The following is a 17767-nucleotide window of genomic DNA, read 5'->3' on the forward strand; positions in this document are numbered from 1 at the left end:
TGCCCTTGGCTTCAAACTTGTATACAGCCTGGCTCCTCCCCTACCTTCTTGGAGTCTGATCTCTTGGGGTCACCTGAGATACTGTCTCTTGGGCTCCAGTCCTAACATTCCCACCCAATAAAACTTAACTCTCAACTTTTAGGTTGCATGTATTTTTTTCAGCAGACACAAGGGAAAGTTCTTGGTTTGTCCTGGCCTCTGTGGGGCTCAAGACAAGTCAAGGGACTTTCTTCCTCCGCTCCTGGTGTCACAGGCTGTGTGCGGGGCGCTGCTTGCAGCTGGACGGTCACGCCGTGGGCTGTGCTAGCAGAGCCGGGCCAGTGTCTAACGTGGAACATGGTGATGTGGACACTGAGGACCCGTCATGCAGAAGGCACCAGCCTGGGCTCTGGAGTCAGAGGGACTCAAGTTGACTGTATTATTCTGTATTCACTTATTATATGCACTTACTTAGTGTGATCTTGGGAAAATGTTTCAGAGGTTGCTAAGTGCCACTCAATATCAATTTGCCCTTCTTTCTTAGCAATAGAACCCAGATTTCATTTAGGGTAGCAATATGCCCAGGGAAAAGGATATTTTCTGAAAAAAGAATTTTTTTTTTGTTCTAGTTAATGAAATGCCAGCAAAAGTATTAGTATTGGGAAAGAAGATTGTTAAATATTGTTGACCTGGGCGGGGGTGGGGAAAGGACTGTTGACCTAATTGGGAGTGTGTCTTCCTTCTCTCCTTTTCCTCTTGCTGCTCATTGGAATGTAGACACAAAGGTTAACACTCTGGCAGCCATTTTGGGGCCATGAGGTGAATCTGAAGATGGAAGCCAGGTGCTGAGGATGACAACTGAAAGATAAAAAGAACTTAGGGCCCTGATGGCTTTATGAAGCTGTCAAACCAGCCTTGGGTTGCTTTCCTTTGAACTTAAATGAGACTAAAATTTCATGTGTTTCAGCCACCAACACTATGGGTTTTCAATGAAGTTGAATCCAGTCCTAGCTAACACAATAAGTCACTGAATTTGTTGGCCTCTCCGCTTCTGAGGACAGGTAGAGGGGCCACGGGGAGCACTGCTGGTGTGCCCCGCCAGTGGCAGGAGTGAGAGCCTGACATTCAGTGAGAGTTGTGCAAAGAGATCAGGAGCCCAGATCAGGAGGCCAGAGATCAGAAACCTGGATAGAGGAAGACGGACAGTAGGACCAGAAAAAAACAAAGTTAAACAGGGGTGGGAGAGAGCATGCAGTTTCCTCTCTGAGTGGGCTAAGGGGCTCCCTGGGGACATAAATCCTGGACTCCGGGGTGTCCACTCATGGGAGGAGCAGACCCGAAGCAGGATGCCTGCCCAATATTTGCATTCATGTCCAATAGGAAGGTCGTTTCCTTTGCTTTCTCATTTATTCAAAGCAGCCACAGGCACATGAGTTCACTTGAGCTCATGTCCTCCGCGTTAGAGTGAAGTGGGACTCAGAAGGTCTAGAGTTTAGTTAAAGGTCATGGAGTTAGTGAGCAGAGACACGCGTCTTCTGCACTCGGCTGAGTGTCCTTTCTTCTCTAGCATCACTGCCTTATTAATCCACGAGGGCTCAGCTCTGCAGGGACTTCTCACCAGGAGAGCTGGCCAGAGCTCATGAGAAATGATCTCTCCTTGGAGCAGGAGGGGCGGGCTGGGCTCACAGGACTTCAGACTCGAAGAAAGCATAGGTTTCTGGAGTCTGCAAGAACTTCCACCCTAGAGCAGAAGTGCTGCTGTGTTTGGGGGATGCCTGGCATGGCAGAGGGACGCCCCTCCCCTGCTCTTCTGCTATCCCGTGGTAAGATCCTGGTGACCTGCAGGGGTCACCAGTGATGAGGCCAGGGTAAGGTGATGAGAGGGTCTGGGACCTTGGCACTGCCCTCTCCGCAGCTGGGAGGCCTGGTGGCAGGTAGGGAGGGAGAAGAGACACCCTGAGGACAGAAGGGCCCTGTGTCAGTGACCCAGGGTTCAGGAAGACGGCCCAGTGTCCATGGGTGGTGTTGCAGGGCACGGGTCTGGAATTCGGTATGCAGCTGGGGTCTCTCGTAGGAGGAGGATGTGGGGAAAGAAATGCTTGCTAACAAACTGATATGTGAGTTTATTTATGCATTCATGACCTCACTTACTGAGCACCCATCATCATTGAGGTGCGGGGGACCCAGGGGAGAGAATTCTGGCCCATCACCTACCCACCAGGGAGCCTGGGGAGCCCCTGAGGCCACACCACCCTGAGAAGGTAGAGGAGCTGGTGCAGGCACGTCCTACCCTCTGCTCTCCTGGCCTGGCCCAGAGAGGTCCCAGGGAGGAGGAGGCCTTGTAGAGGGACCGTGAAGCTGGTCTGGTCTGGCCCAGGCCTGGGTGTGTGGGGAGGACCGCACCAGGCTGATTTAGGGGAGCTTGTCCTCCTGGGATGTGGGCGCGATGAAGCACTGGCTGGTGGGTGGGCCCCCGGGACACGGCCACGGTGCACGACCACCTGCGGGGTGACGCTAGTAGTACTTGTGAGCTCAGAGGTTCTGACACTGACGCTCTTAATGAATTAAGGAATGAAAATCAGACCTGTTTTAAAGACAGCCTAGATGCAACAGAAGGACTGTGTGAGTGTGAGTGGAGGTTGAGAGCAGAGGCTGGAAGCGGGGGAATTTCAGCTACTTAGCTCCCCTGGGCCTACCTGTGAACTAAGATGACAGTATTGTAGTAATAAGAGTAATCGTTGTTTTTCAGTTGCTAGGTCAGGTCCGACTCTTCGTGACCCCATGGACTGCAGCACGATAGGCTCCCCTGTCCTTCACTATCTCCCGGAGTTTGCTCAGACTCACATCCATTGAGATGGTGAGGCTATCTAATCATCTCATCCTCTGTCATCCTGTTTTCCTCCTGCCTTTCATCTTTCCTAGCATCAGGGTCTTTTCCAAGGAGTTGGCTCTTTGCATCAGGTGGCCAAAGTTTTGGAGCTTCAGCATCAGTCCTTCCAATGGACTTTCAGGGTAGAGTTCCTTTAAGACTGACTGGTTTGAGAGTTCAAAGGACTCTCCAGAGTCTTCTCCAGCACCACAATTCAAACGCCTCAATTCTTTGGTGCTCAGCCTTCTTGATGGTCCAACTCTGACATTTGTACATGACTACTGGAAGGACCATAGCTTTGCCTATATGGACAGCCTTGTTTGGAAAGATCAGAAGGGTAATGAAAGCAAAGTGTTTAGGGCACAGTCCCAGCACGGGTGTCAGCGTGTATCAGTCATTGTCAGCCTCCTCCTCCTCCTCATCAGGGTCATAGTCTTTGGTGAGGCGGCTCTGAGGAGAGGCGGGTCTTTGAATTTGGAAGGATGAGGCCAAGCCTTGCCCTGGTGGTAGACTTTAGACTCATATACTGGCTTTGGTCCGGGTGCTTCTGGAACTCCTGATCTGGCGTCCGCGCGCCGGGGTGTGTGGGGCCAAGGCTGAGCTGCTGTTCTCCCCGAGGTCTCCTGCTCCTTGTCTCTCCCTCTGGGATCGTGTCCTCGAGAATGCAGGTGACTCCCCACCCCCACCCCCCAGGTGCCCTGGCTGCCTCTCAAGGCGCTGCACATGCTCCCTGCCCTGGCTAGAAGATGCTACCCCAGGACCACACCCCAGCCAGCAAGGCGGCAAGGGAACAATTAGGCTCTGCGCCGCTGGGCTCAGACTAGCTCTCAGGACCAGATACGACATCAAATCACGTCACAGGGATGGCAAATGTCACGAAGATGGGGATGAGGCCGAGGCCACTATTGGGCACTAGCAAGAGACAGGGGTCAACTTTTCCAGGGCTGGGCGGCTCTCACGGCTGTCTTCCTTCACTGCAGGCTGGGGACCACTTCTCTGTGTGGCTGCCTCCCTCCAAACCAGGCCCTGGGGGGCGTGGGAGCCTACCTCAGGCCTAAAGACTTGCTGTTTTCCTTTCCTACAAAGTCGGCAATTTCAGGGTCTATTTGAGTCTATTATGCAGAAAGGCATTCCTGCCAGCCGCGGAGGCCTGGGACTGTGGGCTTAGAAATGGAAATTTCCGCTTCCAGCCACCAGGCCACCGCATCCCTGAGGGGGTGTTGGAGCAGGAGGCCCCCAAGATGGAAAGTCTTGCAAAGCGCAGAGCAGCGTGTTCTCAGAGTGGTGATGATGTAGCAGAAACAGAAATGCTGGTGGCACGGTTTTGAGCGTGCTGACGGTTGTGGGGAGAGGGGCCCCCAGCCCCTAGGGGCCGGAGCACCGGGGGCAGGGCATCCATGGAGGATCCCTGCTCCCCGCGGCACCCAGCCTGACCCCCCAGAGGAGCTGCTGCAAAGGTAGCGCCATCCCCTCCCAGGGAGTGAATGGGGGGTGGGCTGCCAGCCAGCCCGTGGGTTCTGGCCTTCGTTCTACTGGGCACAGTGCCCTTCCTCCCCTTCCTGGGTCCTGTCAATCTTCCAGGTCGATGATGTTACAGACGTGGGGCTTCCCTGGTGGCTCAGCGGGTAAAGAATCTGCCTGTAATGCGGGAGACCCGGTTCGATCCCTGGGTCGGGAAGATCCCCTGGAGAAGGGATGGCAACCCACTCCAGTATTCTTGCCTGAAGAATTCCCTGGACAGACCACGGGGTCATAAAGAGTCGGACATGACATGTTGCAAAAGTGGGGTGTGTGTGTGTGTGTGTGTGTGCGTGCACGCTTGCGTATGTGTGTAAGAGAGATATCAACCAGGAGAAAAGAGAACCCAAGGCTGGGCCTGTTGTTCAAACTGTGGTTCAGATTTCACATTTGGTGGCTGCTTCTTTCTCAACTGGGCTCCTGCCCTCATGAGTCTGAGTCAGACCTTCCCGGCAGTTTGGCAGAGCTATTACTGCGTTAATTGAGATGAACACCCTGTCGCGCTGCTGCATTTGGGAGGCTTATTAAGAACTGGAAAGTGTGTGTGGCTGCCCAAGTCTTCCCAAAGTGAGCAGGGTCCTTCTTCCCTGACAGAGAGGATGCCGGAAACTTGATTAAATTATCCAAAACCCTCATCAAAGAACCAGAAGCTTTCAGTCGGAGGCGGGATGCTGGGCAGGCAGGTGCTTAAAAGCGACGTGGAACAGGAGGACGTCAGCTGGCTCAAAGTGGTATGGACTCTGGCAGGCTTTAATGACTGGAGCGGCCCAGCACCCCCATGGCTCAGCTGGACAAAGTGACCAATTAACTCTGTAGAGCCTGGCGAAGGGGCCGTCCCACTCAGCTGCCTCAACTGCGAGCTCAGGGCTCAGTCCCGCACTCACATATCCAAATATTGTGATATATGGATCCATCTGAGGTTTGTTGTGGGATAAAACAATATTTGATGCTTTCGAAGGCTGGGAAAATACTAACAGCGGGAGCCCTCTGATTTTAAAATTTCATTATAGAGGTTTCAGCTCTCTTTTCTTTTCCCCTAATCTTTTCTCTCCTTCTGCTGTGAAAAGCTGCACAAAATAATAATTAGGCAGGATGTGGGAGCGGGGCTCCTCTGGAGGGTTGGGGGGTGGTGCCTGGAAATCTGTGGCAGAGGCACAGGGGATCCCAGCCTTGTCAGACGCAGGCGGCGGGGTCTTGGCTGGACGCAGTGACCCAGCCTGCCTCCTGACCTCGTTCTAGGTCCAGGGCAAGCCGGGCAGGAAGGGCTGGCCCTTGTGGAAGCTCAGCCTGTCCATTCGGGGCAGGGACCAGGCATCGGGGCTGTGGAGGGTCCCTGTGCTCCAATTGCGCTCGCCACCAGGACCAAGGAACCAACCGTTAGTCTCTGCGCTCACTAAGTCAGGACCTGGGAATGCTGGACCCAGGACGTCAAGGTCTCAGCATGTGAACGCACAGGGGCCAAGGTCCAGCCCTCGAGAGCCCACGGGAGACCGTGGCGAAAATACCACATCTGGTTCACTCCCCGAGGCCATCCTCAGCTGCACACAGCAGTTCGGCTGTGGGCTGTCTGGAGTGGGAGCGGAGGGAAGCTGCTTTCCGTCCAGCAGATGTGCCCCCCCCCACCCTGTCCCTCGGGGGCCCTCCTGGCTGTCCTGGCCTCCTCATCCTCCCTCCTCTTCTCCTCCCTCCTCATTAGAACCTGCATCCTGACTTGGCGTCCCCTAATTGGTACCTCCTGGAAGACTCCACTCAGAGTGGGATGGAAGCAAACCTTCTCCTGCCATGATGCGTTGGCGATGTGAAATGAGTCCTTTCCTATTAATTAACAAAGAACATGGAGTTCTTTGTTTCATGTGGCCATGGAGGAGGGTGGAGAGGCATTGGGAGTGTGTGTGTGATGGGAACAGCAATTAGGAACGAATGGCTGTAGTGGTTTCTAGGGCCAAGGCTCCTGCCTGGGAGGGCCCTGCCCGTTCTGAATGGTAAATCTCATTAACGGCGGGGTGTGTCTCCTTCCTTCTCGGGGACCCTTGCCGCTAAGTGGGCGACACTCCAGTACACCCGCGTCAGTGACTGTTGATACAGCAGACCCTTCTGAGGCTGTGATCCGGGAAGGCCATGGACATGTTATCCGAGGTCCAAGCTCAGCCCAGGGTTCACAGACAGAGGACCTGCCTGAATTGGTCTTGGCCTCTGGAAGCTGCTCCAGGCTCACTCAGCCTGTCTGAGAGCACAGATTCTTCTCAACCCCTGATGAATAAAACCCACTTTGTCCACACAGAGAGAGTAGGCTTGGAAAAGAACTTGTATAACCGAGAGATGGAGAGAAGTATTCAAGCGGGGCTCACCTGGCTCATGGGCCTCTGCCTCCCAGACGGGGCGGTGGAGGGACCAGGATCAGGCTTCCCGTGAAACCAAGGCTGATGGAAATCCTCTCCTTGAGCAACTTAGCTTGGTCCGGACACATGGTCACTGCTCCCGGGCTGCTCCTTTGCAGGGCTTTTCGAGATTGTAAGGACCAGAGGGCCAGGGCTGTCTGTCTTCTCCACATTCACCCAGTGCCAAAAACAGTGCCGTCCACGTGGCCAGCAGATGATGACCAAACGCAGGCCAGCAGGCAGTGAGAGGGAGAACCCGTGGATTGAATTCTTAATGCCGTTCATGCATCGGACAGCTGTGTCCCAAAGAAAAGGGAAAGTGAAGTCGTTCAGTCGTGTCTGACTCTTTGTGACTCCATGGATCGTAGCCTTCTAGGCTCCTCCATCCGTGGGATTCTCCAGGCAAGAATACTGGAGTGGGTTGCCAGTTACTTCTCCAGGGGATCTTCCCTACACAGAAGATCGGACCCAGGTCTCCCACGCTGCAGGCAGACTCTTTACCATCTGGGCCACCAGGGGCTCCTAAGAGGAGGGCAAAGTCCACTCAAGAGTTTGAATGAAAATGATGCACATGTTTATCTTAATCAGAAAGGAAAATAACTATCTACAGGTGAGCAAAGCACATTTGGACCAAGTCACTGAATTTTACAGACGGTGTCACTAACCCTGAAGGACATCTCTGTGACCCTCTCATGCCAGTGGCCTTCACCATGGTCCTGCAAAGTCATGCACAGAATGGGACCTATTTTGCAGATGAGGCCATGTAAGAGATTAAGGGACTTGCCCAAGGCCACAAAGCCAACACGTGGTGGGGCTGGTCCTTCAAATAACCTGCCTTTGTTCCACGTTCATTTCTCCACAAGGTTGAGCACCCAGCGATCAGAGAGCAGAGATGACACCTCCTCACTGCCTTTCTGCTCCCTTCTCATCACGAATTCCACAGCCCCCAGGAATGGACAAGTGCCCCCTGACCTGGCAGGTCACCCCCCACAAGGGGTAGGTTTCTTCCTGGGCCTCTCTGATCCCTGGGGCCCCTCACTGGGCACTGGATGTCTGGTCCATTGGTTGCGTCCTGTCTCACGGAGTCCATGCCGTGAGCACGGTGATGTGCTGATTCCTCTCCTTCTCCAGGGAGGCTTCCCAGGGCTGGGGGTGCCCAGGTCCAAGTCCAGGTCTGGCAGCACCGCCGATTTAAGTGCAAAGCACAATCTATACTGCAAACTCTATTTTATGAGAAATCTTTTTGTTCTTCAGGATATTTATTATTTAGTCATCTTCATGGACGATGGGAGCTCTCAGTTCTAATTTATTTTCTCTTCCACTTCTTTAGAGACAGCAAGCTAACTAGAGAACTGCCCTCCTGTCCATCGAGCTAACGAAGCTGTCATTTTCAGTTTGCGATGACTTGTTTTCTCTGCTCATGTGTAGACTCCCAACTTCTCAAGGGGAAGGTCCCGTTCGTCATCTTTGTCCCTGCTGCCCGTATGGCAGGGACACTCTGTGGGTGAGCTTGGAGCCCTCCATGCCCAATTGGACAGCCAGGTCCACCCTGCGGGCTTGTCTTCAGAGGTGACTACAAGCGGACGGAGGGGCTGCCCTGGCTGTGTTGGGGTCCATGCGGCTCCTGCATTAGGGGAGGACTCCAGGGCCGGAGTCCACAATTGGAACGATCTTGTCACCACTGGGTGATCACTTGGCCTGGCTCCAGTGTGGCTGTTGAGGGTGCAGGCTGGAGAGCTAGACCAGCATGAATTAAGACTCAACTCTGCCACGAAGGCCCCCTGACCTTGGCAAACCCACCTGCCTCTGAACTCGGCATCCTCCTCCATAAAATGGACTGATTGCGTTGGCCCCACAAGGTGCTTGTGAAGATGAGTGGGCATGCCCAGGGTCCCCATGGTTGTGGTGAGAGTGACTGCCATGTGCTGTGCAGGGCAGGAATAGGGCAGGAGGGTGGCAGGACACCGGTGACCCTCCAAAGAGGGGCCCGTGTCCAGCCAGCCACCATCTCTGGCAGAGTGGAGGAGGGAGAAGGCATGGACCATGGGGACCTTTCCCTCTGCCTGCATGTTCATGTCACTTCTACCCCCTGAATATGCCGATGGATGTGCCTGAGCTGAGAATTAAAGACCGACTAACCCTTGCCCCAGGGGTGACCCATTTCTAGGCTGAGCACTGGAGCTGGGAGGGGCCGCACACTCAGGCTCAGGCCAGCAGCATCCCAGCAGGGGCCTCTTTTGTGGCCCCCTTGCCCTTGGGCTGGAGGACCCCAGGCGACCGAGAGTCAAGGATGACACCAGCCAGGCTGGAGCCGGGACTCCCCGGGCTCTGACAGTCAGCTCCAGAAACAGCCTGGCAAGTGCTGGGGGTTAAGTCTACGCAGGTGCTCACGTGTGGGCTCAGTCACTCAGTCGTGCCTGACTCTGCGATCCTATGACCTACAGCCCACCAGCCTCCTCTGTCCATGGGATTCTCCAGGCAAGAATACTGGAGTGGGTTGCCATGCCTCCAGGGGATCTTCCCCACCTAGGAATCAAACCCATGTCTCTTAAGTCTCCTGCCTTGGCAGGCGGGTTCTTTATCACCTGGGAAGCCCTATAGATAGGTTAAGGGCTTCACTGGTGGCTCAGATGTTAAAGAATCCGCCTGCAATGCGGGAGACCTGGGTTCAATCCCTGGGTTGGGAAGATCCCCTGGAGAAGGGAACCGTTGCCCACTCCAGTTTTCTTGCCTGGAGAATTCCATGGACAGAGGAACCTGGTGGGCTATAGTCCATGGGGTTGCAAAGAGTCAGACGTGACTGAGTGATTAAACATAGCACACATTTAATCATACTCTTGCTTTTGCTAACCAGAGTGCTGTACTTTTTATATAAAAAGGCCATAAAACAACCACAGTAATAATAACTGTTTGTTTGGCCAAAAGAGGAGGACAGGTGTATTTTTCTGTTTGGAGTTTTGTGGTTTAAATGCCGCCATCTTTATTTCTCCTGTCACCTAACTTCTGCTGTAATAATGCAGTTCCCTTAGAGACGCTCCATAAACCACCCCTCCCCACTCCCCGTCAGTCACAGAGCTCCCAGTATGGAACACCCAGACCCCAGATTAGAGGAGGAGGGGCATATTTTATGGCCAGTTTGAAAATGTGGTTGCTGCAGCTATAAATTAAGAAGTGAAATTGCTCCCATATCGAGTATTGATATACTATGCACAGCAGAAGCCTTCATCTGAAATGCATTTCTCGGCAGGTGGAGTGGTCTCAGGTCTGGGGGCCACAGTGGAGGGATAGTCAGGGGGAGAGAGCTGGCCGGGGCCAGGACAGCCCTGGACTTGGAGCCTGGAGAAAACAGGAGATGGCAGGATGCCAGTGTGGTCGTCACGGAGGATGGGGTTCCTGGTCACCTGGCTTCTCACTGCCTTATGGATGCATCAGGGCGGGAAGCGTGACTCTGCTTGGGGTTCCCTGGGAACCCGGCTCTGGACAGCAGCTTGGCTCCAAGGAGGAGGATTGGGCCACAGTGGCTCTGGACCCCTGAGCCCATTTCCAGCCCACCGTCCACTTCCAAGCTGTCTGATTGGTTTTCTGGCTGAACTTCAACATGCTTTAAACCTCCCTTTTCTTAAGCTTCCAACCTCTCCATCAATATATCTGTGGTTTAGAAGCAGGAACTTGTGTATAAGAGAAAGCTGCTTTCCTGAGGAATTTAGAGAGTGAATCCTTTTGGAAAGTTAACTATTCTTTCCCAGGGCGTATGACTAAGTCAGCAGCCTAGTGAGGGCTTTCACTGCAGAGACAGGTTTCTAAGGCAGGTCAAACTCCCCTGCACCCAGTCGCAGGCTGATATTCACGTAACTCATCTGACTTGGGAAACCAGCTTCCTGTCCTGCAGAAAGGTTGGACTCCAGCTCTTTGCTTCCTCTCAAGGCAGCTTCAGATAAAATAGTAATGAACTTGGGATGTTCGGAACCCCCTTGCTCAGCCTCCTGGGCTGGGGACCCAATGGCATTGAGCGTGGGAAGGGGTTTGTTTGCTGGGGGCTGGGGTGAGAGGCCCCTCCCCTGCCTGGTCATTGCGTGGAGGCCCTGATGCGCTGAGCATTCCAGGCTCAGGCATCCCTGTGAGCCCGGGTCCTTGCTGCCTCTCGGAGGGAGCATGGCTGGTCCTCACCCACATTCTTGCAGAGACCCTCCTTTGGGAAGCCTTTGGACCTCTTGAGGGTCTGTCTTCTGCTCCTGATGCTGCTTGCCTCCTTCGGGGCCCTGAACACCTTCCATCCTTGACCTCCATCCTTGACAAGATGTGTCCCTATTGTATCCACACAGCCTGACTCCCAACAGCACGCCGGCGATTGCAATGGTTTCTTATGTTGGTACCATATTGGCATCTATCAATCCATCTTCCCTTGTAGCTCAGTCAGTAAAGAATCTGCCTGCAAGGCAGGAGACCCCGGTTTGATTCCTGGGTTGGGAAGATCCCCTGGAGAAGGAAACGGCAACCTACTCCAGTATTCTTGTCTGGAGAATCCCATGGACAGAGGAGCCTGGAAGGCTAGAGTCCATGGGGTCACAAGAGTCAGACACGACTCAGCGACTAAACCACCACCAATCATAGACATGCCAGGCACTGTGGTAAGAATTTTATACCTGACACTTCATTTGTCCTCACCCCCCACAATAATTTCAGCATCCTGATGTCCCCACGATCCTTCCTGTTACAGCAAGGATGGAGAGACCCTCAGAGCTCCAGAACCACACAGAAGAGGCAGAGCGAAGGAGCAATGGAACTGGAATTTGAACCCTGGAATTTGAGGCCAGCCAGATGCCTCCTAAATCAATGGGAGTGCCCAGTAGGTGTGGAGGACCCCATACCACAGGAAGGAGTGGATGGAGGGTGCTGACCTCCAGGAATGCAGTAAAGAGGAGCACCCTCCAGGCCCCAGGGCCCCCCCAACCCAGCAAGACTGCTCTGCCCAGTGGGGCTTCCTGAGGGCTGCAGTGGGCAGCTGGCCGTGTGTCCTTTTACGTTATTAAACCTATAGCCCTGGTGAGTTCGGAAGAGGCTTGGAGACCAGCACCCTGCTTCCTCTGTGAGCCCCAGGCACCGGGACCCCAGGCACAGCTCACCCAGACCCTGGTGGGCCCCGGCATCACAGCTGCCCATGTGGGGGCTGCCTACGTGCTCCGAGCCGGACCACCGTGTGCCAGGCCAAACGGGCTGGCTGAGCGGCCCGCATCCATTATCATTAGCGCCTCTGCACGCAGGTACGCACGGCGTGGCCAGGCGCTGGGCAGCCGGCAGAGCAGGGCCCACGCTCCGCTGCAGACGAGGATGAGGGACACCTGCTCGGGGGCTGGCGGCCACCGCCGTCATCCCTCACATCTCATGCGCCGCTTGCTCTGCTGGAGCGTGGAGCTGGCGCGGGAGGGAGCCGCCTTCTGCCAGCTTGGCTGGCGCCCCTGCCCTGCCCATGGTCCTCTGTTCAAACTCAGCTTTGACTGGCTTTTCAAAGAAGCCTTTTAAAAACGTATCCGCTGCTCATTAACCATTCAGTAACTAGGTTAAGGGTTTGAAAAGGAAGACTAGCTCAGAAACTCTGCCTCGGAAGTAAACATTTCGGCAATGAAGATGGACTCATGAAATATTCATTGCCCACGAATGGCATCCGGTCTCCTTGTGGCTTGCGGATACGTGTTTGCTCACGATCTGGGAGGAGAGGTCATGGAGGACCGGTTTACAGCTATGGATGCACAGGAATCTTTTCTCTTCTGGGGCACACACATGTCCCTAGATCTGGGAGGAGGCTCACATTTTTCAAGACCAAGGCCAGAATCCTGAGATGGTCGCTGGACCTGCCCCAGCCTTGTCTATGACTCCCAGGAAGGGAGGTGGCCTTGGCAGGGGGTCTCTGGTTTCACACACCATCAATACCATCGCCAGGGAGGCTTCCTAGGCATTTCTGACCACGTGTGTAACCTCAAAACACACACACACACACACACACACACACACACACACACACACACACACGTTTACTTCTTCTGCGAGTTGAGAAGTCTTTGTGCCTTTGTACCTATGAATGGAAAACCCCAGGTTCCTGTGAAGTTTATTGTCACTCCTCTGGATTCTCACCTTGGCCTTGACTGATCTGGGGACTGGGGACTTTCTGATTGCTCTGAGAACAGTCACTTAGTTTCCCCCGAAAGGCCTGAGAAGGGAAAGAGGGCTGCTTCCCTCTGGGAGTGGGTTGTGGTGAGATCTCGGGATCCAGAAAGAATGTTCAGGTCAAGGGCAACTGAGCTCCCTGGGGCTGAAGCCACTGTTTGCCCTTCCCCCCTCCCGCCAACACCTCCGGGGAGTGTCACCCACCCCCGCCTCCACGGCCGGCCCTGGGTGTCCCCTCCCGCCTGGCTGTCCCCCGGCAGACAGAGCCCCCTGGGCTGTGGTCTCCCTATGTGCACTTCCGTCTGCTCCCTCTTAGCCCCCAGACACACCCCCGCCCCCGGCGATCTGGACGTGCCTTGCAGCCTGGGGTTCCCAGCCCCTGCAGACACACTCGGGGCTCGGTGGTGGCAAACGCAATTTTGCCATGGGGACTTTGGACTGGGCAGAGGACCGAGCGCAGGGTCGGTGTCAGCAGACCTCAGCTGACTCGCAGTTCTGACTGTGTTTTCTTGGCTCTGTGCCCGAGGGAATGCTGGGAGGAGACAGCAATGTTTCCCGGGACAATCTCATCCTAAGATAAAGAACGTGACATAAGTGGGTTTTCCATGAGATGGAGTCTCGCCTTCAACACGACGCTCAGTGTGGAGACAAGGAAGGTAATGGGCAAAAGAGAACCTGATTCACCATAAACCTTTGGATATTCAGATGTGTGGATGCTTCTTGGAAGTCTTGACTTTGTAAGGAAGGTCCCAGCTCCTCCTGAAGTGTGGAACGAAGGTCACACACAACCGTGTATCATACACAGGACTTGGCCTGGCTTGTGCATCTCAGGAGTGTCTCCTTACCCACACCTTGCTTCTCGGGCAACAGCTGGGTGCTCCCCCCGCCCTGAACACTGTGTGCAGTTTCTGGAGGGGGTCAAGGAGGGTGGAAAGACGCAGCACAGGGGGGAGCAGAACCTTCTGGCTTAAGCTTTCCAAGGCCAGACTGGAATGTATCTGATGTGAGTAATGGTCCTTCAGACCTCAGTGCAAGACACACCTGAGTGTGGGGATTTGTCCCGCTTTCCCAGGCTGCATCCACAGGAGAAGTCCGCTTGCGTCTCTGGGTCTCATTAATAGGTCTGTGATGATGCCATTGCTGACACCACTGGCTTCCGGGTATTGGATAATGAAGGTGGTGAATTTTCGTTGAAACTCAAGGTTTCGTCTTTTAGTATTTCCTCTATTATTAGCTGTTTTCCTGCTGTACCGTATTGTTGTCCGTGTTTATGTGTATGTGTGTGTGTGCGTGTTCATGTGAGCAAGTAGAGATTCCTAAAGTGGTGGTAAGATATACACACTTTGTTGTTATAGTGTAGTCACTCAGTCATGTCCGACTCTTTGCTTCCCCATGGACTGTAGCCCGCCAGGCTCCTCTGTTCATGGGATTTCCCAGGCAAGAATACTGGAGTGGGTTGCCATTTCCTTCTCCAGGGGATCTTCCCAACCCAGAGATCAAACCTGTGTCTCCTGCATTGTAGGCAGATTCTTTACCACTGAGACACCTGGGAAGCCCAAGATATACTTCAAATAGGTAATCCACAATGACCTATTGTATAGCACTAATTTTGTGTTGCAGGATGGGGGAGTCGAGGGGTACTGGGGAAATGAACACATTTTCAATAGGTTTCCCATATTTTTCTACATCTGCTTCTTTTTGTCCTCCTTCTCTACAAGGATGGTGTTTAAAAAAATTAATGCACATTTAATTTATGCACAGGGGGAGACTCTGTTCAATATTCTGTATTAAGCTGAACAGGAAAAGAATTTGCAAAAGATAGATACACGTGTATGTTTAACTGAATCACATTATTGTACACCTGAAACTAACACGACTTTGCAAATCAGTTATACTCCAATATAAAATTAAAATTTAAACATTTCGTGTAGAAACATAAATAAAAGTCTGCAATAAGAAAAAAAGAAAGAAAACGCAGCCCCTTGGTGAGAGAAGGCAGGGAAGCAAGCAGCCCTGGACCCACAGCGGGCCTCCCTTCTGGCGTCTGCCCTCTGCATGTCCAGCAGGTACGCTGTCCTCTGCAGGACCCCGCATGTGCTCACCTCCAGGACACCAGTGGGGAGGGGCTCTGCTGAGATCCAACCTGTAGATGACGGACCAGAGCCTCAGAGGCAGGGTCAAGACCCAGGCCCAGGTCTCCCTACTTTTCATCAAGTTTACTGTTGGACAGTACTGCAGCCGGTTTACTACCGGCAACAGCGGCCCCGGGGGCTTCTCACTGGTGCTGCCCAGGCTGAGCCGACCTGGTGATGAGCTGCAGGACCTGCCTGGTCGTGGAGCCCCCCACTCTTGCCCAGCCAGACCTCCCCCCGCCTCCGCCCCAGGGTGGGCAGCTAGGATGTGTCTCTGGGGTAGGTCCAGACACTTCCAGCAGGAAATAGCTGCACCAGTGACGACAGCCGCTGACTCACCGCACACCTCCCTGCACACCAGTGTCCCCTGGGACCTGCATCAGTCGTGGAAGCCGGCTCCACGTTCACTCCCAGTTGCTAGATGGGTAAACGGAGGCAGGTGAGGAGCAGGAGCTGGCCTGAGGTGGCACAGCTGGGTGTCCCTGGGGATGGGTGCTGGGCACCCCCCGCCCATCACCATTTGTGGGGGCTGTCACAAAAGGAGAGAGCCCAGGGTCTCAGCAATTACCTCCCAGACTGCACTGTTTCAGAGGCATTTTCATTTAACTGGGGATCTGCCTTCCTTTAAAAAAGATACATTTCTAAACCATGGTTTGGAAACTGCTCTTTAGAAACCAAAACACTTCCACTGAGCAAACTGCCTCCCGAGTCGTCCAGCCCCCGAGAGAAGGGCCACGAGGAAGGTTGTCTGAGCGCTGATGGGCCCGGGTACCGGTTGTCGCTCGGCCCTCGGCCCACGTGTTGCCACGCCCACCTGCGCGCTCACCCTGGAAACCTGCCTTCCTGCCCTGCCCCCGCCAGCCCGCTTTCTCCAGCCCGGCTTCTTACGACGAAGATGAGAAGGAAGACTACGCGGAAGCAGGAAACAGACTCGCTCCTCACTCCCCTGAGTGTTTCCACAGGGGGCACCCGGCGGGCCGTCTGGCGGACCAGTCCACAGTAGGGACTGAACTTTCTGGGAATTTACTTAGGGTGGGGGATGGGGATAGGCATGATGGACACAAACTGGGCTTGTTTTGACCCGTCCCTCAGGAGAGGGGGCCCAAGGTGGAGAGTCACCCGAATACCTTTGAACTCAGGCGTTCCTGCTCTCGTCTGGGAGCTGAGGGCATGTGGTCCCTTTGTGCAGCCAGCCAGTCGCTTCCAGAATGCCTTGTGAGCCTGCTGACCGGCTCAGGGGAAGCGGGCAGCTCGTTTCTCAGCCCCAGACTCTCAGCATCCTCTCCCTGGCGAAGCTGAGTCAACGGCGAGCCTTCTCTGCAGCGTGTGGGGGGATTAATGTCCCCGGCTTGGAGGGTCAGTGCAGCGGGCAAAGGCCAGTATTAATCGACAAATTAAAGCCAATGCCAACCTGGGCAGGTGAGAGGAAGTCTCTGAGCTTGATCAAAAACATGTTTCTGTTTCAGGTCTAAATAATGGGCTACAGGGAGGCACATCTGTAAATTATACAGGAAGCCTTCCTCAACAACTGATTCACCCTGACAGTTTTACTGGAGTCTATGAAAATGAGTATTAAAGATGTGATCTGTAGGCTTCCTTCCAGGAATTCCAATCTGGTTTCAATAAAATGGGGACACTGATTGGAAGTGAAGTTGCCTTCCGGTTTTGCCTTTGGCTATTACGTGCTCATTCGTGAAATGACTGAATTCCACAACTACTTTTAATATTCACCTTTTGAGTTCATCTCCAGCACTGGACACATTGGAATGATTAAAATAGCACTGGCTTCCCATGCTGGCTGCTTTCTAATTTAAAACAGCCCAGGTGCTGAAGACAAATGAGTCCTCCTGGTAAGTCCATTCTTTTCTTTGCATGAAGTTGCTTGGTGCAAACACCGAGGGTGGAATATTAATAGTAAAAAAAAAAAAAAAATTAAATAAAATAATGCTCCTTGAGTAGATGCCTGGGGGAAGAGATTAAAGTTTGGTGCAAGGCAGGATGCGTGCTTGCTGTGGGATTGCTCTGGTGTCATTGGCTTCTGAGCTTTTCTCTCTCGTCCTGTGTTTACAATCACCGCGGGGCTCCGGGCTCTGCTTCCTTCCTCCCCAGGGAGGCCCCCTCTAGGTCAGCCGTGTGCTATGAGCTGACCTTGGGCTGGGCTCCCCCACAGAGGGTGGGATTGCACCCAGACGGCTGTGGCTCCCTCTCCCCTGCCCTCCGGCTCCCCGAGGCATGGTCTTAAGTGGGCTCCCGGAGATTAAGGAGCTCCAAGTGCCACCAAGAAGAGGAGCATTAATGGGATGATTCTTCCAACACACCCTTAACAAAGCTCCCTTGCCCCCTTGTTCTAACCACTGGACTAATGTGCCGCAGGTGCTTTTTGTATCTGGCCTCGCTGAGGTTTACTGCCCAAGGAGGGTGAGTACTTTCCCTTCCGTTTCTGCTCCAGAATATTCTCTCAGTCTTTGATGACAGGGAGGAAGAAGTTGGAGGGTGTTCTCACCCTGCCCCCCCAACATTTTTTCATCCAAAACTATTATGGGATATTCAGTGGGAGAAAATGGACCTAAACCCTTGGGAGACTGGGTTGGCACACATTCATTTGGAAATGTTGTTGTAGGACTGCAAATGTTGCCTTTTTTATATGCAAAATTCATATTTAATTTCCCCTGGTCTTATTGAAAATCATGAAAATAGGTTTCATGCGTTTAATCTGGGATGGAATTTTG

The sequence above is a fragment of the Dama dama genome, chromosome 15 (genome assembly GCF_033118175.1).
Source record: "Dama dama isolate Ldn47 chromosome 15, ASM3311817v1, whole genome shotgun sequence".
Taxonomy (NCBI): Eukaryota; Metazoa; Chordata; class Mammalia; order Artiodactyla; family Cervidae; genus Dama; species Dama dama.